The following is a 12,896-nucleotide window of genomic DNA, read 5'->3' as shown; positions in this document are numbered from 1 at the left end:
TATTGAAAATAGGAGCCTCGAAAAATTAAACAGATCAGGTGCATAATATACAGAACAAATTGGGGGCTGGAGCCAAGATGGGGAATGAGACCAGAATGCTTGCCTAGAATTAACAATACACCTCTCTTTAACAACCTAAACAAACAGTGAACAAAAAAGACATCAAAGCTCAGAAGAAATCATTTTTTTCAGCTAATGGAAGCTTAGGAAAACAGGTCTGTGGGCTCTGAGTTTACAGCTCCCTCAATAGTGCATTCATGTCACAGTTTTCCTACCACCATCCAACAATGTTCACTTCTCTTTATCACATTAGCCAATCTGATAGGTGTGAGATGGTACCTCAGAGTAGTTTTACATTGCATTTTTAATTAGTCTAATAATTAGAGCAATTTTTCCATATGACTATAGATAGCTTTAATTTTTTCATCTGAAAACTTCCTGTTCATATCCTTTGACCATTTGTCAATTCGGGAGTGATTTGTATTATAAATTTAACTTAATTATCTATTTTAGAAATGAGGCTTTTATCAGAGACTGGCTGTAAAAATTATTTTTCAGCTTTCTTTGCCTGGTAGTATTTATTTTGTTTGGTCATAAATCCTCATCCTAGATCTGACAGGGAAATGATTACTTGCTCTTCTAATTGGCTTATGGTATTACCCTAGGCAAAGATCAACATCTCACACTCTATACCATAATTATTTTAAAAAAAGAATCTAGACATTACATATCAAGAATTTTTAAAGGAAAACTGCCCAAATATCTTATAACTAGAGGGCAAAGTAGAAAGTCCAAAGAATCCTTTGAACAACTCATAATAGAAATTCCAAAATGAAAACACCCATGTATATTATCAACAAAACCAGATTTCTTAAGTCAGTGAGAAAGTACTGCAAGTGACCAAAAGGAAAAAAATGTAATACAATGGAGCCATATCAGGATTACACAAGATTAGCAGTCAGTACATTTAAAGACAGAAGACTTTGGAATGTGAAGCTCCAAAAGGCAATGGCAGTAGAATTAAAGCTAAGAATAACCTATCCAGCATAATTTTATAGGGAAAAGATGAATATTTAATGAAATAGAGGACTTTTAAAAATTATTTTACTTTATTTTCTTTATTTTTTAAATTTATTTGTTTTGAATTCCACAACCTTTCATCCATATGTACATGTATATTTTTAAGTTACAAAATTTCCCTCCACCCTCCCTTCCTACACCCCTCCTCTCAGTTTTGAACGATTAGTCAGGTGAGCATTGTACATACATACTTTGATAAACATGTTTTCATGTTAGTTATTTTCAGTATGAGGAATTAGGATTAAGGGAAAGAACTACATGAGAAATAATTTTTAAGGAGTGTTCATCTGAAGGTTCGTTTTGTTTTATGTGTGTTTTGCTTTGTTTTTCTTTCTCTGGATGGGGATAATATAATCCATAGCCAGTCTGATACAGTAGTTCTAGCTCTCTCAACTGCTGAAAGGAGCTGCTTCCATCAAGGCTGTTCATCTCACAGTGTTGTTATTGATGTGTACATTGTTCTCTTGCTTCAGCATCAGATCCTGTAAGTCATTCCATGCTTCTTTAGAGTCTAACCATTTATGGTTTCTTATAAAACAATAGTATTCCATAGTATTCATGTACCATAACTTGTTCAGCCATTCCCCAATTGACAGACATTCCTTCAATTTCCAATTCTCTGCCACTACAAAAAGAGCTGCTCTGAATATTTTGGAATATGTAGGACTTTCCCCTTTTTATTTTTTAAAAGAGTTTTTTAATTTTTCTTTTCACCTGCTAGATGGCATGTCAGAGGGCAACAAATAAATGTTTAATTTGAAATTATATTGAGTTTTTAAATAGCTTAAGGAAATATACTCAAAATGGCTAAAAATTAGATAAATGCAAATTTAAATATTTATGTAGTTTCACTTCTCATTTATGCAAATTGACAATTGCAGGGGTCCAGCCTCAACGGGGTCCTTGGAACCTGACAGGAGGGAGAGAGTCAGCGAAATGAGTTGAGTCAACAAGTGGGTAAAGGCAGGAGCAGGTTGACTGACTGTCAGCTGCTTGAATTTATTTTTACAGTTTCAGAATCCTGTATGTTTCAAGCAAGCAAGCTGAGATCATTTCCTTGGTTGCAAAAGTGTACAGTTTTCATCATCAATCATATAGTTCATATGGTTACAAGTTTTAATCATGTGATTACAAGTTTAAGTAATAATCATATAGTTAATTGATTTCTTATCCCTACTCAGACCACGATGACCTTAACCTGTCTGTTACCTTATTTATTACTACATTGTAGAATTGTTAATTCATTTAAAGTTAATTAAACAATTCTTTTAATGGACAGTTTTTTATATTTTTTGTGTAAGTAATGTTTTTCGATACACTCCTTAATGATCTATAGTGAGGGTCTTTCTGCTTGTCCACCCATCCGTTAACTCTTACAATAACCAATTTTTCTTTCAGGCCTTGTTGGTAGAAGCCACAGTTCCTGTGACTTTTTTATTCTTTCCCATAAAACTAAGGCTGCTGGAGTTCACATATTGGTCACCTGTACTAACTATTTTCTCACCATCTTTTTCATATATTCCTGTGTATGGTAAGGGGGGCAAAACTATTAATTTCCCTGGAATTCTATCTGACCCATCTTGTGTCTGTTTTACCTGTATATATTCTGACATCTCCTTGGAATTCCCAGTGTTGGGTTTTCCAGAGATTTCATAATGTTGAAGCCTTTTGTATGCCTCAGGGAGAGGCAGTCCTGTTAAATTTGGACAGAATTTACAATCTATTTTATTTAAGGAATTTCTCTGAAATCCTTTATAGTCATTCCACTATTAGGGTGAGTAAGTTTTGCAATCAATAATAGACCTATAAATATTGGTATGCATGAAATCCCTATATATATTGAAGAAGGAAATGTTGTTCCATCAGGCAGTGTGACTGCCTTGAGTCTTCTTTCTGCGACTGTGTCAAACAGCTTAGAGACCCTGGCTCCCAACAGACAATGATGACAAAAGTAAAAATAGGTTGGGTTGGAGAGGCTGTAGTAAAATAGACAATCAATTTCCGTACAGTGAAAGTGGGAATCCCTGAGTCATACAAAGGGGAAAAGAAGGGGGAAAAAAAGTAATTGATGAATTTTTTAATAGAAGAGAGGAAGTTCTGTGCCACCCCCGCCCCAACCCCAAACAGGACAGCTTTATAAAAGTCATATTGAATTTTTTAATTTTTGAAAAATAAAGCCAAGCTCTCTCTCTCTCTCTCTCTCTCTCTCTCTCTCTCTCTCTCTCTCTTCATACACACATACATATGTAAAAATGCTATAAAAATCGTTTCATTTAGAGATTTGTATACAATGTTTATGGATCTGCCCAAGGCCTTTGATACCATCAGTTGTGAGGATTTATGGAAAATTAGGTCAAAATTTGGTTGCCTGGAGAAGTTCATCAATGTTGTACATCAGTTTCAGGATGACGTGTTTGCCTGAGTTCTGGATAGTGGCCAATGCTCTTGACATTTCCTGGTCACCAGTGGAGTAAAACAAGAATGTGTCCTTGCTCCCATGCTTATTAGCATGATATTTTCAGGTATATTATCAAACACTTTCACTGAGAATGAACATGGTCTCAAGGTCAGCTACTGCCCTGATGGCAAATTCTTCAACTTGAAAAGGCTCCAAGTGAACTTTCAAGTGAACTTGAAAAGGCCTCTGAAGCTGAGATGCAACAAGATGTGGATCAGTTCTCTGCTGCTTGTGCTAATTTTGGCCTACAATTAATGACAAGAAAACGTAAGTGCTCCATCAGCCACCACCACACCATCCGTGTGAGGAACCATTGGTGATAGAAAATAGAGAAATTTTGAATATTGTGGATGTTTACTTACCTTGGCACCATCCTTTCCAGAGAGGTACACATAGATGATGAGGTTGACATATGCATTGCTAGAGCTTGTTCAGTAGTTGGAAGGCTCCAAAAGGTGTGCAGAGTAGAGGTATTAGACTGGCTACAAATTGAAGGTCTACAGAGCCACTGTGCTGACCTCATTTTGTTATAAGCCTATGAAACCTAGACAGTCTACCAGCACCATGTCAAGAAACTGATTCGCTTCCATTTAAATTGTTGTAGGAAGATTCTGAAGAACACTTGACAGGAGAAGATATCAGACACTGAGGTCCTCTCTCAAATTAAATGACCTAGCATTCTAACATTACTTCAGAGAGAGCAACTACAAGGGGCTGGACACCTTGTTAGAATGCCAGACATACATTTGCCAAAAAAGATTATTCTATGGAGAATTTACACAAGGCAAGTGCTAGCAAGGAGGTCAGAAGAAGCAATACCGAGACACCCTGAATATCTGTCTTAACAACTTTGGAATTGAAGGGGTAGCATAGGAGACCTGGCCCAGGACCACACAGCATGGCATGCCCTCATCAGTGATGATGCTGTGCTCTATGAGGAAGGTAGAACTGAAGAAGCTCAAAGGAAACATGAGATATATAAGTTTAAAGTAAAAATCCCAGGTGTGCACATGGACTATTTGAACCAGACCTGTGGCAGAGCATGTTGAGTTCATATTAGTCTGATCAGCCACAGTCGGACACACTTGTCTTTAACATAGTGATGCCATTTTGGTCTTCTTCGATAATGAAGGAGAAGAACCAACCCATCAACCAATCTGAATACTTGCATGTAGGCTCAATAGTGTGCAGGAAGATAGCCTATCCTACAAAATCTGCTCATTTGTATAGCGTTGAGCAATCAACTCTGGTTTCTGTTCTGTCTTTATGGCACATTGCTCCTCAACATCAACTCTAGTCCTTTGCCCAATTTTCAAGAACATGTAGATAGCTTCTTTCAGGTGATCCTCCCATTTTGCAGCAAATTCATTGCCTTGTCTTACTATTTGAAATCTTACTGAGGGGAACAATTTTTCTTACTCCTTTTTCAGGATTCTTTTAGATACTCATTGAAAATTTCACCATTCAATTTCTCCCCTTTGAGAAGAATCATCCCATGATTTTCTAACAATTTCCAAAGTTGTATCAGTCAAAGCAGAAAGCAGAAATGATGCACAGCTTACAGAACAGGTAAAAGATCCAACGAACCAAGTAGTATCCCCAAAGGGTAAAGCAAGAGATCCAACAGAGCTGTAGCTTTCGACATATCAAATCCTCAGGCATTGTCTATAGTCTTCCTTTGGGTGTCTTATGAGTTCCTCAAGTCTCTCAAGTGTCTGTGCATGTCCTCTTTAGTCATTCTCCAGGTGACTGTCCCAAGAAAAGGATCTAACTCCAATCATGATGCCCTCTCCCACCCCTTCAATCATCTTCTATGTTCCAAATCAATGGTGGACATTGTCTCATTCTGCAAAAGGAAGCTAGTGAAAGAATCTAACCAGATTTCCTTCTACTAATCAGTTCTTGTGAAAACCATTTCAGAGCTTATGAAGTTAATTTTATGAAGACAGGACTACAGGAAGGACATCAAAGGAGGTTATCCAATAAGAGATTTGATTTTTCCATCCCATTATATTGCATTGCAAAGCAAGATCAATTATGTAATAAAAATATAGTTTTACCCACCATGGTTAGAGCGATTGGCTAGGGAAAGGAGGGACAGATGCTTGTACAAATGCATAAACTCTCAAATTGTTTACTTTTCACCAAGGGAACAGGATTTGGAGGCAGGAAGAGACCCTCAAAATTTTAAAAATCAATATTAAAATTTGTTTTTACATGTAATTATAAAAAATGAGGATCTGCATACTAGTAATAACTAGCTCTTACAGGTGATTTGAGAATTCCTAAGGCAGGACCTTTAAAATGCTTTGCAAGCATGAAATCATTATTTCAGTGCTTGCTATTGTTAGCATTATTCCTTGGGTCATAAGTCTCTTAGTCCAGTCATAGACTAAAAGGGATAGACAGTTTAATAATTTTTCTTATAATTCAAATGAATAGTCCTAATGCTAAAACATTGGTTTTAGAGTCAGGTTGATGGGTTCAAATCCTGCCTCAGATACTCTCTAGCTATGTAACTCTAGGCAAGAAACAACTCCTCTGCCTCAATTTACTCACCTCTAACATGAGGGAATTTGTTTCACTGAATTCTAGTTCCCCTTCCCATTCTACATCTGCATTTCCATGAAATGTGTGTTTATATGTCTCTTTCCATAGACTCTTCGAATACTCTAGGAAGGGTCCTGGTAGGACTAGATCTGAAGTTATGCCACAAACTATTTTGAAATATCAAAAAATAGAAAGCTTGGAAAACAGATCAGGTGCATAAGATACAAATGAAAATGGGGGCTCGCGCCAAGATAGTGGAGTGGAACCAGTGTACTCACCTAGTTCTAAAAATTCAGCTCTCTTTAACAACTTCCACAAATAATGAATAAAAAAGACAACAAAAATTACAGTGAATTATTTTTGCAGATAGAAAAATATGGAGGCATGTGGGCACTAAAGTGGGAGCTGGTTGAAATTATGGTGCAGTGGAATCCATATTACCTATGAACTTTGAATACAAAAACACCAAAGGTAGCAGTACTGGGATAGTAAAGCATTTGTACACATGGTCAGAGAGATTCCTTGGAACGTTTTAGCTTGTACTAGCCACAGGATCTGGAATTATTGGGTAGCTGTCATCCATTACCCAGTTACTGGTCAGATCTTCAGGCTGGAGAGTTATGGTTCAGGTCACGACCTCAGGTATCTACCGCAGCAAGTACCAGATACAGACCAAGAAGCCAATGATCAGATCCTTCTTGATTTGATCAGAGCACTTCAGAAGCATTATGTAAGAAACGTTGGGTACGATATTGAAAGTTACTACTAAGAACTGAATTATTTCTTAGTTTGCCATATGAAATTTATAGAGGACTATGATAATGCATCAAAACAGGTCAATAAAGAGAAACAGGCAGGAGTTTTCCTTCAATCTAGTAAAAAGTATAAACTACTGTTCATTTTTTTTAGGTTTTTCCCAAGTAATGGGGTTAAGTGGCTTGCCCAAAGCCACACAGGTAGGTAATCATTAAGTGTCTGAGGCCAGATTTGAACTCAGGGACTTCTGACTCAAGGACCAGTGCTCTATCTACTGTGCCACCTAGCTGCCCCTAAACTACCAAATTTTGAAGAATAGGGCAATAGAAGCTAAGGGGAGTTAGGTGCCCAATGGATAGAGCACTGACCCTGGAGTCAGGAGGACCTGAGTTCAAATCGAGCCTCGGACATTTACTATTTACTTAGCTGGGTGACCTTGGGCAAGTCACTTAACCCCATTGCCTTAGAAATTTTTTTTAACATTCTTGCCTCTGGATCCTCTCTGGAGGTCTGGTGTGTTTGGTAATTAGGGGTGTTACTGGAGAGCAGCAGCAACCAGGACAATTTTGGGGGAAGGTAAGGATTTTAGAGACCCTCTCTCCAATTTCCTTCTTCCCTGTAGTAACACAGACAGCATCTGGACCTGTAGCATCACTGTCCATGGTTGGGATCCTCCCACCCCACTAGACTATGCAGATCACTAGACACCATTGAGGAAAACCTAAATCATGCCTGGGAGCTGGGTTCATTATCCAAGTCTCAGGTGGTGTAGTGGATAAAGCACCGGCCTTGGAGTCAGGAGTACCTGGGTTCAAATCTGGTCTCAGACACTTCATAATTACCTAGCTGTGTGGCCTTGGGCAAGCCACTTAACCTCATTGCCTTGCAAAAACCCAAAAAAACAAAAACAAGTCTCAGGCAAAGAGGCATCCTTACATCAAAAGTACAGTACGGTGCCTCTTGTCAATGCAGAGAACCATAATCCTAACCTCTGGGATTCCACCAATATATTCTGACCCAGCCACTGAAGGAAAATGACATAGAGAAGGAAAATGAACAATAGGAGCCTGGACTGTACCCGATTGCATCAGGGATTATTTCTGGTTCCTGGTACTTGGCAATGATAGCTTTCTATGCCTGTGGGCAATGTTGGGCCACTTCCTACAATCAAATGGTAATAATCATTTTTAATAAACTCAAGAACTACAGGATGTGATGAGTTATATATAACTTTAAAGTATCAACCTATTTTGTATTTCAAAAATCTTGTCAATTTTTTTACAGTACATTTATCTTCTTATATGTTAACTTGCAGCAATACTTCTGAAATGAGACTACAGATATGTCAAGTGTTCTACTTCCACTGACCGCTTGTTTAAACTACAGATTACACAGTAGTCTGTACACACACAGTTCCAAAAATAAACTGGTAAACAAGAAAAAAACAAACGTGTTTGCTATTTTTTTTAAAAGGGCAAAGGAAAAAGCTTATCTAGTACACTGGACAGAGGTTGCCAGTCAGGGCAACTGGGTAACTCATTTTGAGCTTCCTCACATGAGTTGAGAATGTAATAAGAATGTGGGTGTTGCCTGTGTTCCAGGTTTCTGATGAGAATCCAGTTGTGTTTGGAATTCATTATAAATTAAAACAACCTGGGGATGTGAACTAATGTCATTTTGAAATGATTGATGCTGCCCATTTAAGTTTGAAGACTCTTAGGGGCAGCTAGGTGGCACAATGGATAGAGCACCAGCCCTGGAGTCAGGAGGACCTGAGTTCAAATGTGACCTCAGACACTTAATAATTACCTAGCTGTGTGGCCTTGGGCAAGTCACTTAACCCCATTGACTTGCCAAAACAAACAAACAAAAAAACAAGTTTGAAGACTCTTCTCTTTCCCTAGGGAAATAGATGATTGTTCAGTTTCTTTTCTGTTAATTCAGGGAAAGTTTATATATGTGTTTTCCCACCTTTATGTTTTGTTGTTTTCTTCAGATAAAGAGATCAGGCATGAAATGAGGGATACTACTTCACAGCTTCTGGAAGCATTACAACATGAAAGATTCATGAATGATTGAATAAGAAAATGAAGTTTTCTTATAAGTAAGTTCTCTTGAGCCTGTATGAGGATGTGCCTTCCTCACGAATTTACCTTCCCCCCCCCAGACACTCCACAGGTGATTTGGCCCCATTCCAAAGACTCTAGGAGCCAGTCACTCCTTGGAATACACAGGTAGTACTGGCGAGAACAGGCTATTCTCACAGTATTGACCTTATTCAAAACAAAATCTTCCGACCCCCTATGGCATTTCCTTGAAGTCTTCAAACTGGTAGACTTGTAGACTTTTCCCATATTTCTGTCAAAGGAACTCAGGAATCCCTCCTAACTAAATTAGCATCTAGCCTTCTTTGTTCTCCACTGATAAATACTCTGAGGCTCCAAGCATTGGTGGGAATCTCACCCATGGCAAGTTAATTTTGCCTGGGGCTTTTCTTTCTCTCTTTCTTCCTTTCTTTCTTTCTTCCTTTCTTTCCCAAATCGGGCCTTAACAGAAAGGCTGGAAAAAGAACACAGGATTCCCCCAGCCACGGACTGTTCAGAGTTGGTGCTCCCCTGAATTGGTGATGTTATCTTTATCTTTTTCTTCTACTTTGATAATAGTATTACTAACCCATTGTCTTTAATGTATTAGTTGCTGTATTGGATGTTATTATAATCAATCTATTCCTTGTGTTGTGTAATTAAAATACTTTCATTGTCAGCGAGAGTGTCATTTGCAGGAATGAATCCAAACCTCATTTAAAATCACAATACAATGATGCTCACTGTGACTTCCATTTGAGAGAAATCTGTGACTCTAAAATCAACATAAAAAAAAATAAAAGAATCACTGTGCCTTTGATAAAGATAGAAAAAGGGTCAGGCAATAATTGTTCTTAATTCACTGTAAGAAAATGATGTCAGGGTAACAGGTCGAAGTTGTTGAGTCTCATGAAAAGTCTCCTGAATTGCATATTTATCAATATGAGAGGGCTTTCAGCTTGAATTCAGACCTCATTAGACTTCAGTCACATTGGAGACATGTTTAATATCTATAATGAAGGTGAGAAGGTTTTGAGCTGTGATTCAGAGCTCATTGACCACCAGAAAATTGACAATGGAAAGAAACTTTGTAGATGTGATGAATGTGGTGAAGTCTTTAAGTTGCAGTCATCCTTTATTCACCATCAGAAATTCATACTAGACGGCGGCTAGGTGGTGCAGTGGATAGAGCACTGGCCTTGGAGTCAGGAGTACTGAGTTCAAATCCGGCCTCAGACACTTAATAATTACCTAGCTGTGTGGCCTTGGTGAAGTCAATTAACCCCATTTGCCTTGCCAAAAAAAACCCCCAAAAACTAAAAATAAAGAAATTCATATTAGTGAAAAGCTAGTGTATGCAATGTGGAAATACATTCAGGAAACAGCTATGGCTTATTTCTTCTCATCAGGGAATTCATACTATAGAGAAACCCCATGGGTCTTATGAATGTGGTAAAAATTTCAGAGAAAAGTCATCCCTCATCCATCAAAAAAAACCTGGAGAGAAAAACTTATGAATGTAATTAGTGTGGAAAATCTTTGAGATTCAGTTTTAATCTTGTTTGACACCAGAGAATCCACACTGGAGAGAACTTTTATGAATATAATTAGTGTGGAAAGATTTTCAGATGCAACTTCAGTGTTTTTCTACGTCAGAGAAATCACACTAGATAGAAACCTTATGAAGGCAATCAATGTGGAAGGACTTTTAAATTGAGCTTCCAGCATTTCTATACATCAGAGAATCCTCACTGGAAATACACCTCATGAATTCAGGTAGTGTGGAAATGTTTCTACAAAAGGCCAATTTTGCTAAACCTGAAAGAATCCACTCTAGAGAGAAATGCAATCAATGCAGAAAGACTTTCACAAACATATTCAATCTTGTTGTACATCAGAAAATCCATAGAGGAAACTTTATAAATGTAATGTCCTAAATGGGATATATCTTTGGACTGAAGAGGGAAATGCCTAGATGTCACAATATTCACACTGGAAAGAAGGATCTTAAAAGCAATGATTAGAGGACAGTCTTGTTATGAAGATCATACTTGACTACATTGGAGAATGTATGTTGAAGATAAAACTTATGGATCTAATTAATAAGGAAAGACTCTTGACTTGAGCATAGATATAAGATGACACCTCAAATTTCATCCTGTACAAAAACCCTACAAATGTAACAAATTTTTCTCTGAAATACTATGGGTTTTAATAATTCTCAATAATATTCCATAGCATTTATATACTGTAACTTCATCAGGTAACTTCATCCCCTCATTTATTAATATTCTCTAGTTTCTTCGTTCTTTGTTGATAAAAACATTTCTCATTTATTTTATTTTATATTTCTCGTGATATTTTGGTAACTGTTCTACATTTATTTCTGTAATGATTCCTTTTGACTAGTGGATGGAACACTGGATAAATTGTTGTCTCTTCAGTTACAAGACTTGAGTTCAAATTCAGTCTCTGACATTTATAGATAGGTGATCTTGGACAAATCATTTAACCAATTACTGCACTCATTTCCTTGCCCTCTCCCCACCCTTGAACTTGGCTACTACAGAAACAGAATTGTATAATTTCGTATCTATGATGGGCATTACATTTCTTACCATCTGAATGGGTGAGGCCAAGAGTACAGGGAGGACTTCAAATTGTAACTGAAAATGAAATTTAAAAATATGTTAAAAATTAGTGCTTTAACCCTGGGTTTAATAAATCCAATACTCCAACTATAGGACTAGGATTTACTAATCTCTGCAAAATGCTAGGAAAACGTGGAAAGCAGTCTAGATATACTCATAGTATACACAAGAATATTTCCAAATGGATGTCTGTGTTCAACAAAAAGGTCACTACAAACAAATTTGACAAATCATGAAGAAGATTTTGCAGTTCTGGGTGAGGGAAGACTTACCAAGCAAATGATAGGGAAGATCACAGACAATCAAACAGGCAATTCTTAGCACATAAAAACACCAATGCACATTAAAACTAAAGAGAAGCAATTACCTGAAAAAAAAAGGCAGCATGCTGTTCTGATTAAAAACCTTACATCCAGAGCAGCTAGGTGGTGCAGTGGATAAAGCGCTGGCCCTGGAGTCAGGAGTACCTGGGTTCAAATCCGGTCTCAGACACTTAATAATTACCTAGCTGTGTGGCCTTGGGCAAGCCACTTAACCCCGTTTGCCTTGCAAAAAAAAAAACACCCTACATCCAAAGTGTATAAAGAATAGATAGAGGGGCGGCTAGGTGGTGCAGTGGATGGAGCACCGGCCCTGGAGTCAGGAGTACCTGGATTCGAATCTGGCCTGAGACACTTCATAATTACCTAGTTGTGTGGCCTTGGGCAAGCCACTTAACCCCATTGCCTTGCAAACACTAAAAACTAAAAAAAAAAAAAAGTTATATAAATAATACATTCTCCAATACACCTATGATCAAAAATTGGAAAAGGACATTTTCAAAGGGTGAGATGTAAATTATCAATGATAATATGACAAAATTTCCTCCATCTGTTATCACTAAGGCAAATATAGAATAATTAGAATCTTAGATTATAAAGATGACAAGAAAATGGAAAGAACAGATATTAGAGAGAATTTATTTTGTTTCTTGCATATGTTTTTTGAGTTTTTATTTTCCTTTTCACCTATTCTAGGGCAAGTCAGGGCAAAGCTTTGTTTATTTTGAAATAATATTGTTATTTTAAAGCTTAAGGAAATATACTCAAAATGGATAAAAACTTAGTGATAGAAAATTGAATCAATCTCTGAGGTTCCATTTTTACATATGCAAAATGGCAATGATGACAAGGGAAAAATAATCAGGGTAAGATAAACTGGGAAAATAGGCAACTGAATCAATTCCCGTTCGATGGAGATCTGAAGCCCCTGAAATCCGTAAATTGTGTCTCCCCTTGGACGCAGGATTACGGGTAGAGGGCAGATTCCCTTAAAAAA

This window comes from Macrotis lagotis, chromosome 1 (genome assembly GCF_037893015.1).
Source record: "Macrotis lagotis isolate mMagLag1 chromosome 1, bilby.v1.9.chrom.fasta, whole genome shotgun sequence".
NCBI lineage: Eukaryota > Metazoa > Chordata > Mammalia > Peramelemorphia > Peramelidae > Macrotis > Macrotis lagotis.
Note: the sequence above shows the minus strand (reverse complement) of the source record.